The 15164-nt window shown below is 45.3% G+C and overlaps 1 protein-coding gene across 2 annotated transcripts in view; it reads right to left on the reverse strand.

Annotated features, from left to right (window-relative positions):
* Positions 1–8418, reverse strand: part of TTC27 (tetratricopeptide repeat domain 27) — a 635517-nt gene extending 627099 nt beyond the window's left edge. Inside the window, exons 1-2 of one of the 2 annotated variants that reach the window (XM_073557610.1) lie at positions 7841–8418; positions 7214–7235 (exon numbers count right to left, since the gene is read on the reverse strand). The gene's annotated coding sequence lies outside the window, so the exon portion shown is untranslated. The remainder of the gene's footprint in view (positions 1–7213; positions 7236–7840) is intronic. The other variant, XM_073557609.1, reaches the window with a different exon arrangement.
* Positions 8419–15164: the final 6746 nt, after the last annotated feature.

Raw genomic sequence — 15164 nt, forward strand, 5'->3', positions numbered from 1 at the left:
CCCATTTTTGGAGTTTTGTGTGAAATGATCAATGTTTTGCTTTTTGCTTCATTCTCTTTTGTGTTTTTTTCATTTAAGACAAATTAAATGAAGATAATAATACCAAAGAATTTGTGTTTACAATCATTTTCAGGAAGAAACTGAGTATTATCTGACAGAATTGCAGGGGTGTCAATACTTTTGGCCACAACTGTACATCTGGTAAGAAAGCGGGACATTATACATTCCCCAGGGTGTGCACGGACAGAGCACCGAATCTAATGCTGAATGCACAAAAATGGAACATGCCCAATCCTGGCAGACGCTCCATGGCAATTGTGCATGACCACCGATACTGTATATAAGGGGATGCTGCAGTCAGGCATTGGGTAACTGGATGCTGTAGTATGCAAAGGTTCAGGAGTGCATTCAGGTTATTTGCCCTTTAAATTGTAGGCTTTTGGTCCAGGAGAGGTAGGTTTACTAAATATTAAAACATCGCGCCAGCATTTTGTTTTGGTTTTTTTTTTCTTTTCACCACTGGAGTGGTGCCACTAGTTTCTGTCCCTGGCCCCTAATATTATGTTTACCAGCCACTGTCTTCAGCTCTTCCTGATACTGCTGCGGTCCTAATCGATCATTTTGGGATAATGTCTGACTGACCAGAAGTCATGCGTTAACGGTCACTAGCTCTCAATGTAAGTCTATGAGAGCCTCGTTCTTGTGCCTTCCGGATCACCCAGCAAACAGCGAAGCGATCTGGCAGGTCACAAACTGCTGGAGACTGACCAGAGCGGTGCAGATAAAAGATGAAGACATCTGCAGGTAAGTATGAGAGTAAATGCAGCGACCACGCATTAGTGACACCACTCCAGCAGTGGAGTAAAAAAAAAAAAAAAAAAAAAAGATGGCGTGGTACTTTAAGTCTAGCTAGGGTCCTATAACAGCTTATGGCTGGTGAGCACACAAGAATTATTAATAATAATCTTTATTTATATAGCGCCAACATATTCAGCAGCGCTTTACAGTTTAACAGTTCATAAGTAACAACGTTTAACCCCTTAGTGACAGAGCCAAATTTTTAAATTCTGACCAGTGTCCCTTTATGTGGTGATTACTCTGGAATACGTCTACAAATTCCAGTGATTTTGAGATTGTTTTTTCGTGACACATTATACTTTATGATAAAGGTAAATTTATGTTTTGTGTTTATTTATAAAAAATATCAGAAACTTGCCAAAAATGTAAAAAATTAGCAATTTTCAAACTTTGAATGATTATCCCTTTAATCCGTATAGTCATACCACACAAAAACATTAATAAATAACATTTCCCACGTCTGCTTTACATCAGCACCATTTGCAAAATGCTATTTTATTTTGTTAGCATTTTAGGAGGTTTAAAAATGTAGCAGCAATTTTTCATTTTTTCATGGAAATTTACAAAATTGCTTTTTTTAGGGACCAATCCAGGTTTGAAGTGACTTTAGGGGTCCTATATATTGGAAAACCACAAATGTGATACAATTTTAAAAACGGCATCCATCAACATATTGAAAACTGCTGTCAGGTAGCTTATTAACCCTTCAGGTGCTGTTCAGGAATTAATACAAAGTGGCATGATAGGAATGAAAAAGTTTGCTTATACCACCTAAATGTCGCTGACTTCTGAACAGGCCGCTGTAGCCGGCAGACTCTAAGGCCGCTATTTGCTCATGAAGTGCCATGGCAAATATCAGGACCACACAATCATGATCTCAGGGTGTCGATGGGGATAAAGAGGGAGAAGCCCACTCTTTTAACCCCTTAATGACCGCCGATACACCTTTTAACGGCGGTAATAAAGGGTACTTAAACCACAGCGCAGTGAATTCACGGCGCTGAGGAGTAAGTAAATAGCGCCCCCCAGTGTCGGATTTTCTCCGGGGTCTCGGCTGAAGGGGGTAGCTGAGACCCCAGAGAACATGAATTGGGTCGGTTTTTGCCGACCCCGCTTTTGCGATCGCCGTTATTAACACTATAACAGCGACCGCAAAAAAAAAGCCACGATTTTGCATTTAATTTCTCTTTCCTCTGATGTGATCGCACATCAGAGGAGAGAGAAAGAGGGTCCCCGATATCCCCCCCGGTACTTCTACGTGGTTCAGGGTCCCCTCCCGGTGGTCCTGTGTCCCGCCGGCGTCCTCCGATGGGCGCCGCCATCTTGGATCCGGAGAAAATGGCGGGCGCATGCGCAGTGCGCCCGCCGGGAATCTGCAGGCTCTGGCTGGCAGATTCCATTCATTCATTTTGATCACTATGATAAACTAGGCCAACATAACAAAATAAAGAAAATATTTTTTTTTCAGTTTTCCATTAGGGTTAGGCCTAGGGTTAGGGCTAGGGTTAGAATTAGGGTTAGGGCGAACTAGGATTAGGGTTAGAATTAGGATTAGGGATTAGGATTGGAATTAGGGTTAGGGGTGTGTTGGGGTTAGGGTTGGAGCAAGAATTGAGGGGTTTCCACTATTTACCAACTTTGGAGGTCTAAAAAAATCACTTTTGTGGAAATAAAAAAAGACTTTATTTTCACGGCTCTGCGTTTATAAACTTCTGTGAAGCGCTTGGGGGTTCAAAGTGCTCACCACACATCTAGATAAGCCCATCAGGGGCTCTACAAACGCAACATGATGCTCGCAGACCATTCCATCAAAGTCTGCATTCCAAAATGGCACTCCTTCCCTTCCAAGCTCTCCCATGCGCCCAAACAGTGGTTCCCCCCCACATATGGGTATCAGCGTACTCAGGACAAATCGCACAACAACTGTGGGGGTATGATTTCTCCTGTCACCCTTGTAAAAATAAAAATTTCGGGGCGAAAAGATGATTTTTGTGGAAAAAAATTGATTTTTTATTTCCACGGCTCTACGGTATAAACTTCTGTGAAGCACATGAAGGTTCAAAGTGCTCACCACACATTTAGATAAGTTCCTTAAGGGGTCTAGTTTCCAAAATGGGGTCACTTGTTGGAGGTTTAAATTGTTTAGGCACATTAAGGGCTCTCCGAACGCAACATGGCATCCGATCTCAATTCCAGCCAATTCTGCGTTGAAAAAGTCAAACGGCGCTCCATCCCTTGCGAGCTCTGCCGTGTGCTGAAAAAGTGGTTTACCCCACATATGGGGTATCGGCGTATTCAGGAGAAACTTTACAACAAATTTTGTGGTTGATTTTCTCTTTTAACACTTGAGAAAATAAAAAAATTGGTTTTGAAGTAAATTTTTTGCAAAAAAAAGTTAAATGTAAATGTATTCCTTCCACATTGCTTTAGTTCCTGTGAAGCAAGTAAAGGGTTAATAAAGTTCTTAAATGTGGTTTTGAGCACCTTGAGGGGTTTAGTTTTTAGAATGGTGCCACTTTTGGGTATTTTCTGTCATGTACACCCCTCACAATGACTATATGATGTGGTCCCTAAAGAAAATGGTTTTGTAAATTTTGTTGTAAAAATGAGAAATCGCTGGTCAACTTTTAACCCTTATAACTTCCTAACAAAAAAAAATTTTGCTTCCAAAATTGTGCTGATGTAAAGTAGACATGTGGGAAATATTATTTATTAAGAAATTTGTGTGACACATCACACTGATTTAAGGGCATAAAAATTTAAAGTTTTAAAATTTTCAAAATTTTCGCCATATTTCCGTTTTTTTCATAAATAAACACAAGACTTATCGAAGAAATTTTACCACTATCATGAAGTACAATATGTCACGAAAAAACAATCTCAGAATCAGCAGGATCCATTAAAGCGTTCCAGAGTTATAACCTCATAAAGTGACAGTGGTCAGAATTGTAAAAATTGGCCTGGTCATTAAGCTGCAAACTGGCTCCGTCACTAAGGGGTTAAACATTTATATGATATAGTCATTATTGACAGCAGCATCTAAGAGGTTAAAGATATATGGACAATGACAACACTGATCATGGCTGATGCAGCAAGTTGTCAGCTATAGTGTGCAGGCGACAGCTGCTGGATTGTCACCTGTATAGGGATGATATTCTCTTATATCTCAGGTCAGTTAAAAGACTTATTGGCTGTCATTAAGGGGTTAAAATAATACAATAATTAAAGCAAAGTTAGACGACCCTGCTTGTGAGAGCTTACAATCTACAATGAGGGGTGGGAGACACAAAGTACAGGTTCTTCTTTACAATGATGGTCCAGCCATCTTGAGAGAGTGGGGTATTGATAAAAGCTGCATGAGGTAGTCACCAGCCAGAATTTGTAGTGCTGTTGGGTGTGGTGGATTTCTTGGATGATTATTCTCAGATAGATAGTGAAGGGTCACACACACACGAAAGGACTTTGCTTAGGGAACGTTACAGGCCGCTCTGAACAGATGTGTTTTGTGGGAGCGCCCAAAACTATGTAAGCTGTGCATAGTCCTAATTTCTTGGGGTAGAGCATTCCAGAGGATTGGCACTACGCGGGAGAAGTCTTGGAGTCGGGAGTGGGAGGTATGGAATAGTGCAGAGGTTAGTAGAAAGTCGTTTGCAGAGCGCAGCAGTCGGTTAGGCCGATAGACAGAAATGAGGGAGGAGATGTAGAAGGGTGCTGCACTGTGGAGAGCTTTGTGGGTGAGAATAAGCAGTTTGAATTGGATCCTATAATGAATGGGCAGCCAGAGTAACGACTGGCGAAGAGCGGACGCGTTCGAGTACTGCTAGTCGACCCTGGCTGTTGCATTAAGGATGACAGGAGAGGGGAAAGTCGAGTGAGGGGGGAGTCCAATTAATAGAGCGCTGCAGTAGTCCAGGCGAGAGTGGATAAGGGCACCAGTGAGGGTTTGTGGTTTCCATGGTGAGAAAGGAGTGGATTCTAGAGATGTTCTTTAGGTGTAAGTGGCAAGAGCGGACAAGAGATTGTATATGGGATGTGAAGGAAAAATTGGTGTCAACAATAACACCCAGACAGCGCGCCTGCAGCGTAGGTGTTATTATGGTGCCACCCACGGAGAGGAAGATGTCTGATTTAGGGAGGTTAGTAGATGGCGGGAGCCGAAGAAGTTCAGTTTTGGAGAGGTTGAGTACAGAGCAGAAATGATGTTGGCGACTGCAGACAGACAGTCACTGGTGTTCTGTAGTACAGCATGGGCAAGGTCGGGGGATGACGTGTATAGTTGTGTCATCAGCTGTGATGCAGTGACCCGTGACAGCTAGGGAGCGCTGTATGGCCTTCCCAGGACATGCATGCAGGCGTTTCCTTTATTGTGAAGGGGAAATGATGAGTGGCAGGATTGTAAATGGCCGATATGTATCACAGGGTGGGTGGAACTGTGATGGAAGCTGGAATGTGTATTGATCAGCAGATCTACTGCTGAGGGTTTGTTACTGTGTATTAGGGAAGCTTCCAGGTGACTTGGTGAGATGGGTGGGACCAGTCACCTACAAACCCACCCGGGGTGTGTGTCTGAACGCCCAAAGTAAAGCCTGTATGTGTGTGGCTGTATGTGTGGAATAGGACATGTAGTGAGGTCATGACCATGTGATCCATACCTCACCTGTGGGTGTGGTTATGTACCATATAATGTGCCTGAGGTCTGGTCACAAGGGAGAGAGTGTGTACCTGAGTGGTTCAGGGTGTAAGGTCCTGGAGGGTCAGTGTTGGGAGATCCTGGAAGGAGGATCAGATCCCTGGAGCACGTGCTGTGAACTAGGACCTGTTGAGGCGTGAGTGTTGGACAGTCTCAGGAGGGGACGGACGTCCTGAATAGCACCCGCTGAGGCCCTGGACCTGGTGGCCGGTGTGTTGGGAGACTCTGGGAGGAGGGTCGGATCCCTGAATAACACCTAGTGAGGCCTGTGTGTTGGACAGTTCCAAAGTGGGGAAGGACGTCGTGAATAGCACACAGATAGACCCCGTGAGTTTGCAGAGTCAGTGACGGCACTGCATTGGGGGAGCTACTGTACGTCTGTGGATCTGGACTGCCAGGTGGCCTGGTGAGCAAGGCGTTGTCCGGGACGGTGATCCCAGTTCGGAAGCTTCCCTGAGAGAGAGGACTACCAAAGAGTCGGTATCTGGAGCAGGAGCTCCTGCGAGGTAACCCCGGACATGGGGATATAACTGTTGGTGCCCGTGATGTTCTATGGACATTAATGAACTGTTCGGCGTGCGGTCACCCACGGTAACTGGACAATGCGGTCCAGCGTGTTTAGTGACAGCGTGTTAAAGCCATGTACCAAGGATTGTGATAGACATTGTGTAAGCATGTGACGTGTAACATGTTCCTCAGCGGTTTATGAAGGCATAATAAACTGCACTAGACTGTTTAAATGGAAAGTGTTCCTGCATGCATCAATATCGCAGCCAAGTGGAGTGTTCCCCCAACGCACTCAGTGAGCGCTACCTTACACAACATAAAGATGGTACTGAAAGTCAAATCTGATGATGGTCTATCCAATTGGAGAGAAGAGAAGGGGGCCAAGGATTGAGCCCTGAGGGACAGTGAGAGGAAGAGGAGACAAAGTGGAGCTAGCGAGCAATACACTGAAGGAGCAGTCAGAAAGATATGAAGAGAATGAGGAAAGGGTAGTGTCCTCAATGCCTATTAAGTGGAGCCTAGAGAGTAGGAGATGGTGTTGAAAGCTGCGGAGAAGTCACTGTTACGTTTTGCTGTCAGAAGGTCATTAGTCACTTTGAGAGCGGTTTTTGTAGTTAGTAGAGGGAGAAAGACGGATTGTGATGGATCTAGGAGAGTGGAGAGGTAGCGAGTATGGCGGGAATAGACCAGGCTCTCAAAGAATTTAAAGATGAAGGGGACGTTGGAAACTGGTCGGTAGTTATTGGTGCAGGATGGGTCAAGAGAGGGTTTCTTAATAATAAAGTGTTTGAAGGAGGCGGGGAAAATGCCAGAGGAGAGGGAGAGATTGAAGATTGTAGTTAGGTGAGTAGTGACAACTGGAGAGACTGGAGGAGATGTGAGGGAATGGGATCGGTAGTGCATGAGGTCGGATGAAAAGAAAAGAGGAGCCTGGAGACGACTTCTGTGATGGGATCAAATGTGGAGAGAGACAAGGGAAATGCAGGGGGGAATGGGAGTCACAGCACTTGGTGGCTGGGAGTGGATTTCCTGACCGATATTCTCTATTTTCAGGTTATCAGCACAGATGTCTGTGATAGGAGCCTGTGTTTTTGGACTGAGGAGGGATAGTGATAGTGATGACCCATCCTAAAGACAGCCCCTCTAAGTGATACTCACTACGTCCATGGATGGAGCAAACCTGGAAGGTGATAAAAAGATTATTTAGTGGGTGGCATGGTGGCTCAGTGGTTAGCACTGCAGTGGGTACATGCGATTGTAGGGAAGTGTCACAGTTTATTACTATTGCATACCTATGTCCCCGAGGAATCTTTAAAGGCACTACTCGCTACTTTAATATTAATGACCTCTTTTTTAGGATAGGCCATCAATAACAGATCAGCAAGAGACATCTCCATGGCTGTATGAAGACTTGTCGTTTACAAGACAAGTTGTAGTTCTGAATAGCACCATCCATGTAATCATATGAAGTACTGAATCAGGAGAACAAAATTCCAACTGAGGTATGAAGGAAAAATTACCTGGCAACATGACAGGACAGTAAGATTTGTTTAGGTCATTTTTTTTATTAGTGGTTTTAAGGGAGTCTCACAGACATTAAAGCAAAACTCCACAAGACCACGTTCATGGTGGAGGGTTGTGATGATCGGTAGCAGATCAGTTATAATAACACACAAAAAGGATGGAGCAGAGATCTATAGGACGAGATGTCGTGACAGTAGTGATCGATGTCAGGCCAGCTGTCAGTCCATCAGCACCAGGTCTGTGTGAGGAGTCGTCTCTCACCTGTACACATGTGCTGCTCGCCTGCCTCAGTGCGCCGCCATGACACTGCCGCAGAGCACGCTGGGAGCGGTCACGTGATCCTAGCAGAGGGCGCACGCGCAGTGCTGGTCTCCAGAGTACAGCTGAGCTGGTGGAGGCGTGCGCGGCTTCCCAGTGTACACGGTCGGCGGGGACCTCTGCGATCACTGAGCACAGGCCGCAGGTCTCTGTAGATACCGACATGCCTTGCTCCCGCGCTGTCTCCTGTCAGTGGATGTAAATTTGTTGACGTTACGCTCCAGAGCCGGCAGCAGGACTCAGTGGCGCCCCCTATACCTGTGCCAGGACCGGGCGCTGCAGGCAGAGAATGTTTGTCAGTTACAGCCAGTCACCTGATTAGCTCACAGTTCACCAGTGCTAGAAGTGGGATGTAATGGTCCCTCGGGGTCTTATTCCTTTGCTACCAGCAGGGTCCATTGTTCTTCCCGATCTAATATGGTGTCTCCTGTCTATAGGATCGGTGGTACCGGGCTGATCGCTAGGGGTCTGACCTGCTGGGACCCTTTAGTGACGTTCACCGGACTCTGCAGAGAGGCACACGCAGGGCTGCCGCGACTCCTTGGCTATGGGACTACTGGGAATAGCTGTGCTTTCTATAGCCCTCCAACAGTCAGTGCTATAGATAGGGGACAGCGACTTAAAGGGGTCGTTCAGTTTAAGTCCCCCGGAGCATGCACTGGGAGGATTCGCCGGTTTCTGATCCTGGACTGGAGGGTATGTATGCGTTATACATACTCCTGCCAGTGGGCCCTCGTGGCAGGGTGGAATAAAGCGTTCTTGGTTTTTTATTTCCTCTGTTGTGGAGATATTAGCAAAGTATTTGGCACTTAATGAGTTAACTCTTAAGTCCAAGTGGGTGTTCTCAGGTTTCACTGGAGGCGTGTACTTTTCCTTGTATGATGTGGACCAATCATAAGCTGGCAGTAATACAGCAGAAAAAGAACACCCCCCCCCACAATAGTATGTGATGTATACGGCTGATACAGCTTTGGTCTCCTGATTGATGGCAGCGTTTAAATGATTAACAGCAACAATGGGAAGGTGTTCCCAGCAAGGCGATCACACCTGAGTCGGGGATCTGGCAACAGACCACTGGTGTCCCATCAGTATCTTCCTATGCGGCTGTAAGGGGCAGTGCCTCAACATGTGCATATATTATATATGGATAGCTATATATTTGCATGTGAGACCACGTATGCAAATATATATAATTCCTCCACATGAATAATATCCCCATATATTTTTATTATACACAATATGACCCCTCAGATGTTCCCCCACATATAAAATGTCACAGCATGGTTGCTGAGGGGAGACACAAAAATGTCCAGTCAATGTCCTGCAAAACACGTTCAGCCGGGATGGGGGAATATAGACTGCTGGTAAGCCCCAAGCCTGCATAACCCCCCTACATCTATATAGGGACAGTTAGTAGGAGGTGGGTGGCCGGCTATTGGATGTGTGTGATTAGTTAATGTGGGTGGAAATTATTAGGTAATTGTGGGTTTGAATGTGTGGTATTGTTGTGCTATTACTGTATTAGTGATGTAGTATCAAAATTCTATATATAATATTTATGGTCATAATCGCCAGCTTGGGTATAAATATGTATGTACAGTATGTAATAGACTAGATGTGTGTGTAATAAATATTCTTTATTAGGGATAATAGAAAAAATTGGAGTCCGACTCAACAGGACTGGATTTTCCTTTTCTTTTTACTCAATCATGAGTAAGACTGCTTAGTGCAGTCGAAATGCGTCGACTGAGTCATATCGACCATGAAAAATTTTCTTTTGTACGCACTATATTTTCTTTTGAAAAAGGAAAGGAACATCCAGTCCTGTTGAGCCGGACTCCAATTTTTTTCTGTTATCCTTGATGTGAGGCCAGGGCGAGGCCGGTGTCTGAGCCCCAGGTGGATGAGCATAGAGCAACAGGGTGAGCTGGAATTAAAGAAGTTGTCCGGTACTATAACTTTTTTTTTCCTAAATCTTGCTATTATGTGCCACTCAAAACATCCACTGTGTTTATTTTAGCAATATTACCTTTTATAATGCTCTAACAGAACATTTTCAGTGCAGGCTCGAGCTCTCATGGGGTAAATCGACAACTTCCGTTCTCCTGACTTAACCCCTTCCCGACCCATGAAGCTTACGTAGGCGTCATGAAAAGTCGTGCCCAAATGACCCATGACGCCCTCGTAGGCGTCATGCTATAAATCACTCTCCTGCGGGTTGGGTGACCGGGGTCAATTAAAAGTCACCCGACCCACGTGCGCACACACAGGACCCTTTGTGCTTCCCCACGGGGGGGTGGCTTAGCCCCCACGTGGCTACGATCGCTCTGATTGGCTGTTTCACTTTCAACAGTCAATCAGAGCGATAGTAATATTTCATCAATGAAATTTGATGAAATATTACAATCCAGCCATGGCTGAAGCTGCAGTTGCATCAGCCATGGCTGAAGACACTGATCTGCCCCCCCCCCACACAGGCTGGCGGGGGCGATCGGCCCCCGCCACTGACTGACAGCAGCAATTGCCCGCCGCCGTCACAATCTGCTCCCCCTTCCCTCCGCTCCCCCCCCCCCGCCGTCCGATCACCCCCCACTCACTCTCCACAGTGCCTCCAAGTCCCGCTCTCGCTCCCGGTGTCCCGCTGTCCCGGATCATGGGCGCGGCCATCTTGGAAAATAGCGGGCGCATGCGCAGTGCGATTGTAATATTTCACCAATGAAATTTGGTGAAATGTTACAATTCAGCCATGACCGATGTTGCAATTGCATCGGCCATGGCTGTAAACACCGATCAGACACCCACCCCCACCGACTGACGGCGCCGATTGGCTGCCGCCACCGACTGACGGCAGCAATAGGCAACCGCAGTCATCATCACCTCGCTCCCCCGAGCCTTCCGATTTCCCCCCTCCCCTCACCCTCCCCGGTACCTCCTGGCCGTCCCGGTTCATGGGCGCCGCCATCTTGGAAAATGGCAGGCGCATGCGCAGTGTGCCCGCCGGAATATGCCGGCCGGCAGATTCATTCATTTATTTTGATCACTGTGATAAACTCACAGTGATCAAAATAAAAAAAAAAAAGTAAATACACCCCCCCCCTTTATCACCCCCATAGACAGGCACAAATAATAAAATAAAGAAAATATTTTTATTTTTCCATTAGGGTTGGAATTATGGTTAGGGTTGGAAATAGGTTTAGCGTTGGAGTTAGGGTTGGGATTAGGGTCAGGGTTGGAATTAGGGTTAAGATTACGGTTAGGCTTGTGGTTAGGGTTAGAGTTGGGATTAGGGTTAAGGGTGTGTTGGGGTTAGGGTTGGAGTTAGAATTGAGGGGTTTCCACTGTTTCGGCACATCAGGGGGTCTCCAAACGCGACATGGTGCCACCATTTATTCCAGCCAATTTTGTGTTCAAAAAGTCAAACAGTGCTCCCTCCATTCCGAGCCCCAACATGTGCCCAAACTGTGGTTTATCCCCACATATGATGTATCAGTGTACTCAGGAAAAATTGCACAACAACTTTTGAGATCTAATTTTTCCAGTTACCCTTGGGAAAATAAAAAATTGGGGGCTAAAATAATTATTTTTGTGGAAAAAAAAATGATTTTTTTTCATCGCTCTGCGTTTATAACCTTCTGTCAAGAACTTGGGGGTTCAAAGTGCTCACCACATCTAGATTAGTTCCTTGAGTGGTCTAGTTTCCAAAATGGGGTCACTTGTGGGGGGTTTCCACTGTTTAGGCGCATCAGGGGCACTGCAAACGTAACATGATGCCCGCAGACCATTCCATCAAGTCGGCATTTCAAAATGTCACTACTTCCCTTCCGAGCCCCGACGTGTGGCCAAACAGTGATTTCTCCCCCCACATATGGGGATCCAGCGTACTCAGGAAAAACTGGACAACAACTTTTGGGGTCCAATTTCTCCTGTTACTGTTGTGAAAATAAAAAACTGCGGGCTAAAAAATCATTTCTTGAGGAAAAAAATGATTTTTTTATTTTCACGGCTCTGCATTATAAACTTCTGTGAAGTACCTGAGGGTTCAAAGTGCTCACTATGCATCTAGAAAAGTTCCTTGGGGGGGTCTATTTTCCAAAATGGGGTCACTTGTAGGGGGTTTCTACTGTTTAGGCACATCAGGGGCTCTGCAAACGTAACATGACGCCCGCAGACCATTCCATCAAGTCGGCATTTCAAAGCGTCACTACTTCCCTTCCGAGCGCCGACGTGTGCCTAAACAGTGGTTCCCCCCACATATGGGGTACCAGCGTACTCAGGAGAAACTGGACAACAACTTTAGGGGTCCATTTTCTCCTGTTACCATTGTGAAAATAAAAATTAGCGGGCTAAAAAATCATTTTTTGAGGAAAAAAAAAATATTTTTATTTTTACGGCTCTGCGCTATAAACTTCTGTGAAGCACCTAGGGGTTCCAAGTGCTCACTATGCATCTAGATAAGTTCCTTAGGGGGTCTAGTTTCCAAAATGAGGTCATTTACAGTGGGGAAAAAAAGTATTTAGTCAGTCAGCAATAGTGCAAGTTCCACCACTTAAAAAGATGAGAGGCGTCTGTAATTTACATCATAGGTAGACCTCAACTATGGGAGACAAACTGAGAAAAAAATCCAGAAAATCACATTGTCTGTTTTTTTTTCATTTTATTTGCATATTATGGTGGAAAATAAGTATTTGGTCAGAAACAAAATTTCATCTCAATACTTTGTGATATATCCTTTGTTGGCAATGACAGAGGTCAAACGTTTTCTGTAAGTCTTCACAAGGTTGCCACACACTGTTGTTGGTATGTTGGCCCATTCCTCCATGCAGATCTCCTCTAGAGCAGTGATGTTTTTGGCTTTTCGCTTGGCAACACGGACTTTCAACTCCCTCCAAAGGTTTTCTATAGGGTTGAGATCTGGAGACTGGCTAGGCCACTCCAGGACCTTGAAATGCTTCTTACGAAGCCACTCCTTCGTTGCCCTGGCAGTGTGCTTTGGATCATTGTCATGTTGAAAGACCCAGCCACGTTTCATCTTCAATGCCCTTGCTGATGGAAGGAGGTTTGCACTCAAAATCTCACGATACATGGCCCCATTCATTCTTTCATGTACTCGGATCAGTCGTCCTGGCCCCTTTGCAGAGAAACAGCCCCAAAGCATGATGTTTCCACCACCATGCTTTACAGTAGGTATGGTGTTTGATGGATGCAACTCAGTATTCTTTTTCCTCCAAACACGACAAGTTGTGTTTCTACCAAACAGTTCCAGTTTGGTTTCATCAGACCATAGGACATTCTCCCAAAACTCCTCTGGATCATCCAAATGCTCTCTAGCAAACTTCAGACGGGCCCGGACATGTACAGGCTTAAGCAGTGGGACACGTCTGGCACTGCAGGATCTGAGTCCATGGTGGCGTAGTGTGTTACTTATGGTAGGCCTTGTTACATTGGTCCCAGCTCTCTGCAGTTCATTCACTAGGTCCCCCCGCGTGGTTCTGGGATTTTTGCTCACCGTTCTTGTGATCATTCTGACCCCACGGGGTGGGATTTTGCGTGGAGCACCAGATCGAGGGAGATTATCAGTGGTCTTGTATGTCTTCCATTTTCTAATTATTGCTCCCACAGTTGATTTCTTCACTCCAAGCTGGTTGGCTAGTGCAGATTCAGTCTTCCCAGCCTGGTGCAGGGCTACAATTTTGTTTCTGGTGTCCTTTGACAGCTCTTTGGTCTTCACCATAGTGGAGTTTGAAGTCAGACTGTTTGAGGGTGTGCACAGGTGTCTTTTTATACTGATAACAAGTTTAAACAGGTGCCATTACTACAGGTAATGAGTGGAGGAAAGAGGAGACTCTTAAAGAAGAAGTTACAGGTCTGTGAGAGCCAGAAATCTTGATTGCTTGTTTCTGACCAAATACTTATTTTCCACCATAATATGCAAATAAAATGAAAAAAAAACAGACAATGTGATTTTCTGGATTTTTTTTTCTCAGTTTGTCTCCCATAGTTGAGGTCTACCTATGATGTAAATTACAGACGCCTCTCATCTTTTTAAGTGGTGGAACTTGCACTATTGCTGACTGACTAAATACTTTTTTTCCCCACTGTATGGGGGAGCTCCAAAGTTTAGGCACACAGGGGCTCTCCAAACACAACATGGTGTCCGCTAACGATTAGAGGTAATTTTCCATTCAAAAAGTCAAATGGCGCTCCTTCCTTTCCGGGCCCTGCCATGAGCCCAAACAGTGGTTTATGACCACATATGAGGTATCGGTGTACTCAGGAGAAATTGCCCAACAAATTTTAGGATCCATTTTACCCTGTTGTCCACGTGAAAATGAAAAAATTGAGGCTAAAAGAAAATTTGTGAAAAAAAAGTACTTTTTTTTTTACGGATAAAGTTGTGAAGCAACTGGGGGTTCAAAGTGATCACTATGCATCTAGATAAGTTCCTTGGAGGGTCTAGTTTCCAAAATGGGGTCACTTGTGGGGGAGCTCCAATGTTTAGGCACACAGGGACTTTCCAAACACGACATGGCAACCGCTAAATATTCCAGCATATTTTCCATTCAAAAAGTCAAATGGCGCTCCATCCCTTCTGAACCCTGCCTTGTGCCTAAACAGTAGTTTATGACCACACATGAGGTATCGGTGTACTCAGGAGAAATTGCTCAACAAATTTTACGATCCATTTTATCCTGTTACCCATGTGAAAATGAAAAAACTGAGGCTAAAAGATAATTTTTGTGAAACAAAAGTACTTTTTTTTACTGATCAATTTGTGAAGCACCTGGGGGTTCAAAGTGTTAATTATGCATCTAGATAAGTTCCTTGGAGGGTCTAGCTTGTAGCCTGCTTCGGGGACTCCTTGCTACTAAGTCCCGGCTCACTATCCAGTTGCTGTTGTGCCCCCAAGTCTTGTGTGGGAATAAAGCGGTCACTACTTCTATTCCTCCGGTGTCTGCTGCAGGACCACTAGTATCCATACAACCTCGGGGACCGGGCCCCGGCCTTGCGCTTCTAACTTCTTGGAAGGCTCTCTTCTAACCCACGTCCTCTGTTCCCTTTTACTCCTCACGTTCCGTATTAATCTTTCTTTCTATGGAAAATCAGGCTTTCAGTCTATGTTGCTCTCTCTCTTCCTTTCCCGTGCCAGCAGACCCAGGTCACTGGGATCTGCTGCAGCACTTCCATCCATCTATCCCTCTCTCCGGGGATCTTCTTCTCCCTCCTTACTCAACAACTCACTTCCTCCACCACTGACCTCTCTGCTCCA

This window comes from Dendrobates tinctorius, unplaced genomic scaffold (genome assembly GCF_039654945.1).
Source record: "Dendrobates tinctorius isolate UK_male_01 unplaced genomic scaffold, ASM3965494v1 ptg000250l, whole genome shotgun sequence".
Lineage (NCBI taxonomy): Eukaryota > Metazoa > Chordata > Amphibia > Anura > Dendrobatidae > Dendrobates > Dendrobates tinctorius.